Source organism: Typopeltis vanoorti, chromosome 7 (genome assembly GCF_054136105.1).
Source record: "Typopeltis vanoorti isolate ZY-2024b chromosome 7, IOZ_Tvanoo_1.0, whole genome shotgun sequence".
Taxonomy (NCBI): domain Eukaryota; kingdom Metazoa; phylum Arthropoda; class Arachnida; order Uropygi; family Thelyphonidae; genus Typopeltis; species Typopeltis vanoorti.
Window position 1 is genome coordinate 106,284,068 of NC_143555.1, and position 9,699 is coordinate 106,293,766.

General features: G+C 37.4%; 1 pseudogene; it reads right to left on the minus strand.

Annotated features, from left to right (window-relative positions):
- Positions 1-1,053: 1,053 nt before the first annotated feature.
- On the minus strand, positions 1,054-1,176 carry LOC150104946 (U2 spliceosomal RNA; annotated as a pseudogene).
- Between the last annotated feature and the right edge of the window lie 8,523 nt (positions 1,177-9,699).

The window sequence follows — 9,699 nt, forward strand, 5'->3', positions numbered from 1 at the left end:
TTTTATTAGGAACGTTAGAGTTTGCCCTTCTTTTGCTTGGGGGGAATTCTTAGTGGGTGGGCTCTGAAGCTTTAGCTGTTTTGGTTTTAGTTAGCTCCTCTTCCTGTGGGATTAATGGCCGTTTGGAAGTGTTGGAGTTTGCCTCCATCTCCTCTACTTCATTTTCTTCTATATTCTCTGGATTGGCTATATTTGGGTTCCCATTGGTGGCTTCACTTTCTTCTGTTGGAGTTACCATTATGGTTTCAGTATTGGCAGTTTCCTTCAGGGTCGGAAAATCTTCCTGGTTTGTATTTATTTTGTTTTCTGATGATGGTTGCATGGCTGGCGTGATAGTACCTCCCATCTTTTCTGCATAGGTTCTCGACGGGCAGATGTTAACTTTGTGGTCCTTGGACCCGCATTTTAGGCAAGCCATTTGTCCAATGCATGACTTGTTGTGACGCAGTTTTTGCATCTAGGTTTTGGGCAGTTTGCCCCGAGATGGTCGAAGGATCCACATCGGAAGCATTGCTTCTTCACACCAGGGTAATTGACCATTACCCTGGCCGATCCTATGACAACAAAATTTGGCACTTCTGCCTTCATTTCGATTATTGCCATGACTTCACTAGACTTCCAATTTGGGATATCTGGATCATTTGCCACTTTGACATCTTTTACTACTCCCCATTTCGAGAATGTTGTCTTAATTATGTCAGTCCCTTCCTCTAGGTATTTTATGGGGAATGTATTCATTTTTAAGGTCTTCTGAATTCTCTCTACTATAAATGGAAACACTCTCTTTCCTTGGCAATCTAACCCTTGCAGTAGTTTCTCCCTTGTGGCGGCATCTTTCACTACCACTTGGAATCGACCTTCTCCATAAGGGGTAAAGCCGATTCTCAGCTCCAACAGCATCTATCAGAGTTTTTGCTAACGTCATTTTCGGGATGCTGGCCTCCACTACTATACCCAGAGTCCGGGTACGTGGCAAAGCAGATGACATGATCGAGGGGGGGGGGGAGGGCTATACTAATCCCACCACCGAGTGTTTTATTCTTACCCCAGTCCGGGGTTTATTCTGTATCTGCTGCTGTAGTTTATTATCAAGTGCCTCTATGAGACGCTTTTGTCGATAATAACTGAGATAACAGATACTACACTTTGATCTTAGCCAAAAGGCCGAGAAACGATTACAATACACCGTAAAATTAAAAGTTGTGATAAAGATCGATGACAATCATGCGACCAAGTCATTCAAGGCAGAGCCACTAATAATAATAATTTGTGAGAGTTCAACAAATCTTCATCATCGGCCTGTAGAGTAAGAGAGGCTGAGAGTCAGCAGATAGTAGGAGAGGAAATAAAGATAGAGTGCATTTTGGTAGAGTAGGTAAAAGAGGCCTCAGTTGACCTGTTTTAGCTGATTGCCCTCAGGGGCGATTCTAAAACGGGCGTTGATTTTTCACTTTAGAAAAAAAAAAGGAAAAATCCTAAAAAGGAAACAAAAACTTCTTTTTGTTTCTTTCTTTCTCTGTACTGCATGTAACAAAAACATGCAGTACAGAGAAAACAAACTATAGATAGGACTGAAAACCAATAAAGAAAGGTGGGGGAAGGGTCTGACCTGAGTGATGCAGCTCTCAAGGAGCTGCACCGCCTCGCTGTAGGCCTTCGCTGCTCAGGTTCTCAGGCCCTCCTCCACCTGTGGGAACTAGAGAACATTATAGCTGTGGACGGGAAACCATGGGATGGTTATTGTGACTGTCGCTTTTTATGAGCAGTCATTATTCTTTTCGTCACCTCGCTTCCCTTGGCCATGTCTTATTTGGAGAGAGCTATGAAGAACGCCGATGCCGCCTCCTCATCTATGTCCATGGCTACCTGTACTTGCTCAGGGGTGATTTGGCTGATGTCTTCAACAAATAAGTCACCCCATTTTGCACTAACTACGTTGGGACCATACTTCCCTGTGAGGAGAAACTCAGGTTCCCCCTATTCTCACCATTGCATCTTGAAATTTTTCTGCCACCCCAGGGATACCTTTAACTAGATGCTTTAGAGTCTCCCCTGCTTTTGCATGAGGAATCTCTAATTCTTCTGGTTTTTTTTTATTTTTTTCATCTCCTTTTCCTCTGGTCTTAGTGGTTTTTGGAGGGGGGCGCTGTTTGCCTCCATTTCATCGTGTGAGGCAGCTTGTTTGTTGGCTGTTTCTTCTGAATGGATCTCTCGTTTCTTCTCTTTCTTGGGTGTGAAGGCTATGGTTTCTGTGGCGGCTGCCTTCTCTTTTGCGGCTGTTATTTTGCCGTATGCCTCTTTTGGAGTTGGAAAAACCGGGTTTCCGGACTCTTGTTCTGTAGTAGCTGTAGGCTTCTCTACTGAGCTGACTGTGACTGGTATAATAGCACCTCCCATCATGCGTTCTCGATGGGCAGGTGTTAACTTTGTGGTCCTTGGACCAGCATTTTAGGCAGGCCATGAGACATTTGTCCAGTGAATGACTTGTTGTTAGGCAGTTTTTGCATGCCAGTTCGCTCCCAGATGGTCGAAGGGTCCACATTGGAAGCATTGTTTCTTTACGCCAGGGTAGTTTACCATTACCCTAGCGGACCCGATGCTGACGAAGTTTGGAACCGGTGTTTTCATCTCGAGTGAGATGTTTACTTCCCCCGACTTCCATTGTGGGTTGTCTGCATCGTTTAAGACTTGTATGTTTCGTACAACACCCCATTTTCCGAACACCTCGTGGATGACGTTTTCGTCACTTTGTATATACTCCAAGGGGACTCTGGGGATTTTGAGCAGTTTGATAATGCTCCCCACCATGAACGGAATAATTTCCTTTCCATTACATTGGAAGCCTTTGAGCAATTTGTCTCTAGTCTCGGCGCTCCTTACTACAACTTGGTATCTGCCGCCACCGAATGGAGTGAATCCAAAAATCTGGTCCGCACTGACGCAGTCAATGAGGGCTTTAGCCAAAAGTCGGGGTCTCAGATCGGCATCAGGCTCGATGTCGAGAGTCCGCGTACGCGGCAAAACATTGGCCACAGCTGGCGAGGGTGAAGGCTATTCCCACCACCAAGTGTTTATTATTACCCCGGTCCGGGGTTTAGGAGGATCTGTAAATTTCTGGTTAAATATATCGTGAACCCGGATGGGATTCGTACCGATATTATTAATGGTAAAAAAACAGATACCACGAAATGCTAGTAGCCTGTTAAGCTGATGCGTACAGATACTACACTTTGATCTTAGCCGAATTTGTTTTATTATTACATTACAGCATAAAACACTCCACTAATATCTTAGATCTCAGAGAAAATTCAGAAGTGATACCAAGGTTGAAGTAATATAGAAGTCATATTTGCATATAAAAGTAGCTAAAAAGTGTCATAACTTATTACCAAAATACTCTGGAGTAAAGTTCAAAATTGCAATTTTTTTCACTTAATTACACTGCAAATTAAAGATGCCAAGAAATTATATTCTTGGTTTAATTCTTTATCTGCCTCCCACTAATGAGAAGACTTCAGTAATGGTCTAAACCGAGCTGGGTAGTGGCCCTTCCCATAATGCATATACATGCTCTTTCCATACCCATATATGTCCGTAAGGATGTGTGCTTTGCATTATGGGATACTAAGGGAAGTGATGGGAAGTCATTAGCTTCTATATACGAGTTGCCCCAGTCCTGAAAATACTTCAGATGCAAACTTATTTGCTTACACTTGAATAAAAGATTAAACTAAGAATATAATTTCTTGGCATCTTTAATTTATAGTATAACCAAGTATAAAAACCTGCAACAATATTCTTATCAACTTTATATATTCATTACAAATGTACTTTTTTCATATGAATTCCTCATGCTAAAGATTGTAAATCATTGTACATTAGTACAGTGGGGAATAAATAAACGTTAGATAACTTGGACACCCTGCCCTTTAAGACTAAATATGGTACTTGTTTTCCAAGCCACTTCATACCTCCTGGGGGAAGAGAGAGAGAGAGAGAGAGAGAGAGAGAGAGGGAGAGCAAAGGTTATGGGGCCTATTTTGCTAAGAGAATATAAGATAAATATCATGAAGGTGGCAAAATATTTCTGAAACTATTCTGAAAACAAATGTGGAAAGGAATAGCAGGGAGAGATGATATTCAAGCAGAAATGCTTAAATATGGAGGTTATAAAAGTTTCACAGTAGCTGTACTGCATCATTGAGAAGGTCTGGTCAGAGGGTCGAATTCCAGATGATTGTGGTAGAGCTGTCGTAACACCCAACTATAAAAACGGAAATAAAACTGAATGTGAAAATTCCAGGTAAGTTTTATGCAAGCATACTTGAGAAGAGGCTAAGAAAAATTGTGGAAATAAAAGTTGGAAAACAACATTTAAATTTTATCGATCTGGAAAAGACATAAGACAAGATGCCAACAGAAAGGCCTCGAACATTACAGTTATAGAGGCAAACGCGACAGAGCAAAATATAACTTGTACTTAAAATCAGCACTTAGAACTGGAAGTTGATTTAATTTAAAAGCAGATGTAAGACAAGGGAGTACAATAATAATGTAAATAAGTTAATAAGCCGTAATGTAAATAAATAAGATAATAAACTAATATTTATATTTTTACGTGTTTAGTCGCTACTGTTTATTTTTATTATTTATTTATTCATTCATATATTTTATTTATTAATTTTTGAGATTTTGTTTCAATGTGTGTGAGTGAGTGTGTAACACATTGAAATAACATTATTCTCTATCGAAATATATATTTTTTTTAAAGAGAAAAGCAACTAGTGAGTACAAAGCTTACTTTAAAATATCCTTTTCACTATCGTTGAATAAGTAGAAATGTTATTATAATGTTTTTACTGGTTGTTTGTTTGAACAATCTATCGATATTTCTAGGGAATTCTTTGATCCGTACTTGCAAATGGGAAATTATGCAACGGACAGAATCAAACGAAAGATTAAACCCGAAAAGGCGACCCTGTCTTGCATTTTGAATGGTTGTCATAGCAACCGATCTGGTGCCGAAGTACTGGCATGAATTCTTTCGGTCTCTATCCAAACAAACACGTTGTAATTACCTGGAAACAAAACAGGATGCAAAAAAAAAAAAAAAAAAAAAAAAACCTCCATGGAGGTAATCTAAAATTGTATTCCCATAATCCCACTGTAATAATTTAACATTAGCAGCCTTCAACAAGCGCATCGCTCATGTATTTACCTACACTTGGTTTCCTTTTTTCTTTTAAATTACACTTTTGCCTCCTTTTTCGCACTTTTTAAAAAATCACGATCGATCGAGGTTGAAAAGAAAAAAGAGAAACTGAAAAGTGCACCGAATTTTTATGCATCTGAAGAAATACTTTGTTACACGTATTCAGCGTCTATGGCAACAGTACTTTTTTTTTAAAAAAATAAAATCTATATTCTTATTATTGCGATTATAATGCGAATATTTTCTTTGCGTTTATATTAAATCTTCAGGAAATACAATTTTTTTATTTTTTTTATTTTTTTTATTTTTTTCCTAAGAGAGAAACTCATCAAAAACTTGTGTGTACATTTCTACTGTATTTCAATTACTTGAAAAGAAGAAAAGTATTGACACTTGATTTAAGAATTGTTTTGATGAAACATACATCAAAATTGCTGAAATCCTCAGTAAAGCTCGACATAAAATGTACGATTTTATAAGTGAGAAATTTAGAACACTATCAGTAGGCATATACATGAGATTTAAACATACACACCGGCAACTGAATTATAAACTTCTATGCAGATGTACGTGTAAGTCTATATGCAGAATATTTGGTCACGTGTTCTAGGCAGCTATTTAAGAATGCTGTGGGTCAGTAATCGTCAATAGTGTTGATCACAATGGAAAAAAACAAAAGATCTTTCGGAGTTCGATAAACGGCTTATTGTGCGTGCCCTCTGTCTGGAGCCATGAGTTTGAAAACGACAGAGCTGACTAGTTTCTCAATTGGTGAGATATCCCGAGTGTTTAACCAGACGCAAAATAACCCACATTGCTTGTCTAAGAGGTGAAACTGTGGTCCTAAACAGGAACAAGATCGCCTTCGCCTGAGAAACTTGTACTGACAAAGAGAACTTCCTTTTTATTATGCGCAGGGAATTGGTGAGGATCGGTATTGGCAGTCGCATGCAATATATGGAACCCATCGATTTCTGTAAAGAACCGGAACGTTCGTCTACAGTGTCATCAGGAACATCGTGATATACTGGACACTGGAAGAATAGAAAAAGTCATGTGGTTGAACGAGTCACGGTACACCTTATTCTGTACCGACTGTAGGGCGGGAGTTTGTCGCGAGACCTATGAAGTAAGGAACCACCCAGCTTGCCTTGTAAACACAGCTTAAGGTTCTGTGGGAAATGTCCAGTTGCTAGGAAACAGGTCCTTAACATTGCTAGAAGGTCGAGTGTCCTCCAAGGAATATCTGAACATTGTTGCCGATCAAGTCAATCCTGCATTGTTGACTTAATATCCGGGTTTTTCATGGACGACAATGCTACTGTCCATCGCGCAAGAATTGTTCAGCAGTAGTTCAGTGACTTCCACCATCTTCTTTGGCAACCACAAAGCCCGAATCTGAACCCTAATTACAATGTATGGGACATGTTAGGAAAACAGATCCGGGAGCAAAGTCCTCTTCCGTCAAATCCGAGCCAGTTAAAGGACTGTCTGCTGAAAAACTGGTATGTCGACGTAGATGCAGTGCAACACCTTGAGTAATCAACACGAATTCAACACGAATTACAGCATGTGTGCTGTAATTCGTGTTGAATTTTGTGTGGAATGATATATATGAAACCTGGTGATAAAAGAACATTATACGTTTAAGCAATGAATATACTGCAAATGAATATGTCACAATGAGATATTCTATTATTTATTCACTATTTTAAAAATATTAAGTGTATATTTCCTCATTTGTTATTAAAAGTGCATCATATTTTGCCTGTCAGCGTTACTTTGCTAGCTGGCGTGATTTCTAATATTTTATAGCACCAAAAATTAATTTTACCCCTCAAATAAACAATTTTGGTTCTTTGGGGGTGATATAGCCTCCTTTGAGAAACACTATTCTAGCCAATTATATGAAAAACTTTGTTTATTTAATTTAATTAATTTATTTTTAATATTTTTATTATTTTTTGTCTTATAATGAATTATTGGAATTAGTAAAAATAACTTGGTTTATATTTCCGGCTAATTTCTTTTAAAAAAATTTAAATGAACCGAATATTTTGCAATCATTCTTTCATTATTGCTTCTTTCTTTCCTTTTTTTGTGTAAGTAAGCATGAATGTTATTACGCTTTTCTATCTGGTCTCTAGGATAATGTGACGAGTTAAACAATTAACAAGAAATTCGATTTATACGGAACGTTAATGATGGTCATAAACGTGTCTTTAGTGAAGAGCAAATTTGAATTTATCACGTTGGTTGATCTCATGTAATGCACTTATAGCTATAAAACTAGCAATAAAATTTAGCACTTTTCACCGTCAACAGAGAAAAGTAATCCTCTCAGGTAACTAATCATCATCAAGCAAGAATTCTTATTTGATTTCTCAACTTTATTACCAACAGATAATCTTCCAATTAAAAGCATTCTATTTGCAAACAACGTAAAACTACTTTTCTTTTGAAATAATAGCAAACGAAAATTGTAACAAATGAAATTAATCGCTATTTTAATGCCACCTGACGGTAGTACTCAAAATCTTTCTCTGTTGTAGTTTACTGAATAAAATCATGTTAACGAACTTGAATTCCAGCAACAGAAAATATAATTGATATACAATAAATACATTTTTGAAACAAACCAAATTTTATTCAGGATATAAAGTTTATTTTACACTTTTATTTAGCGACTTTTAGTGCATAATTGATCAGAATGTGCGAAATTATATTACAAAATATTTGGCAAAGTCTTTAAGACATATTTCACCACTTATTAACTTAAATATAAAATACAAATAAAATTAAAAAAAAAAGTTATACATTGTTACAAAAGAAACCTTCAGGCAGAAAAAACTACGCTATGTGATTAAACTTCACTCCAACACCTTTGCAGCATTTTTAAGCAAGAATAAGACAGCTAGCTGAAATTGAAACTGCACAAGAAATCCTTCGCTTGTCTAAACAATTCAAGATAATTGTCTTCACCAGATTCACCTGCCGCTTCTGTGTACTCTTGACGATAGAAAAAACACACTCCCCACTCTTTTCAGTTTGATTTTTCACCCACTCTACCTTAGAGCAGCCGTAAAAGTTTTAGCTACAGATTACCGTGAAAGGTGATCGCAAATTCTTCTACTGACAAGGTTCTTTTCCACTGCATCACCTCTTAAGGAGTTGCAATATCCGTATATCGGTTCGGTGGATTCAAAGTATTGAAGTATTGGTGCTTGACAAATGTTTTCTTTCTCTCTGTTTTTTTTTTTTAAGTGTATTTTGAAGTAAGATTTCTTATGATTTTTTATCTTTTTAAGAATTGATCAAAAATAAAAGAAAGAAAGAAAGAAAGAAAATAAAAGAAAAGAACAATCGGAAAAAAATATGGGTTCACAATTAGAGACGAAAACGGCCTACTACGTAAAAACTTTTTTCCAAGTGTATGGTGAGATTCGAACCCGTACTTTAGAGATTGAAGCATCGAAGTGTTATCCACTTGGCTAAGTAGTTAACGTATTCGCGTTAACTACTTGGCCAAGTGGTTGGGACTCCAACCAACAGGTTGTGGGTTCGAGTCCCGACGTGGAAATGGATGTTTGTGATTGTCTTTACGTGAGAAATGAATTTTAACGTGAGAGCACTGCTCTGCTGGAGGTCTGAAGTAGCTTGAAAAACTTTTGAGTTTGGCTTCTAGAGCAGGGTTTCTGGAGTAGTTAAAAATAAATTTGAAAAAAATAAAATAATTAAGATGGTTAAAAATGTCATATACAGACCATGGTGCTGATGTACTATAATAGTTTACATGCTTCGGTGGGATACACACACAAAAAGCCCTGCGAGTTGGTTAGTTTTCATATTACAATGGATTTGGGTTGGGTTGGGTTGGACTGTTTTGAATCACTATCGAAGTAACTAAGATTATAAAGCCAGTTTATTATGAATATTGCGTATATTGTTCTGACCCGTTTGTCTGTGTTGCGCAATGAATATACGCAAGTTTCCGAGCGAAAAAAACCCCTTCCATCTCCTAATATCAGATCGTTAGCATGGAAGAAGGATAGCTACATCTAAGTTTGAATCTCTTGAAGGACACGAGAAATTTCCAATTCTTCTCAAATGATGTTAATTCGAAGTTAATTAGAATTAGGCTGAAGTGGTCTGAGAGTGGCGTATGTTGCTTCAGTCTGAATATATCGCTATGTGATAATTTAAAACTAGTTATCAAGTTCATTTTAAATTATTAAAATTAACAGAAAATTAATAAATGAGACATGCAGGGTGATCAAAATTAAAGTATCCCCGTTTTAAGGCCTTTTGATATACGCAAATTTCATACATTTGGTGTGTACAACGCCCTTAACGGCGTTGTACACACCAAATGTACACACCAAATTCATTAACGGCGAATTTTGGAACCTACTTTTCCCCTCAAAATATTGCTTCCATATATAATGCATTCCTGAGAAATTCCACAGAATTTGGATCACTGGATGGCG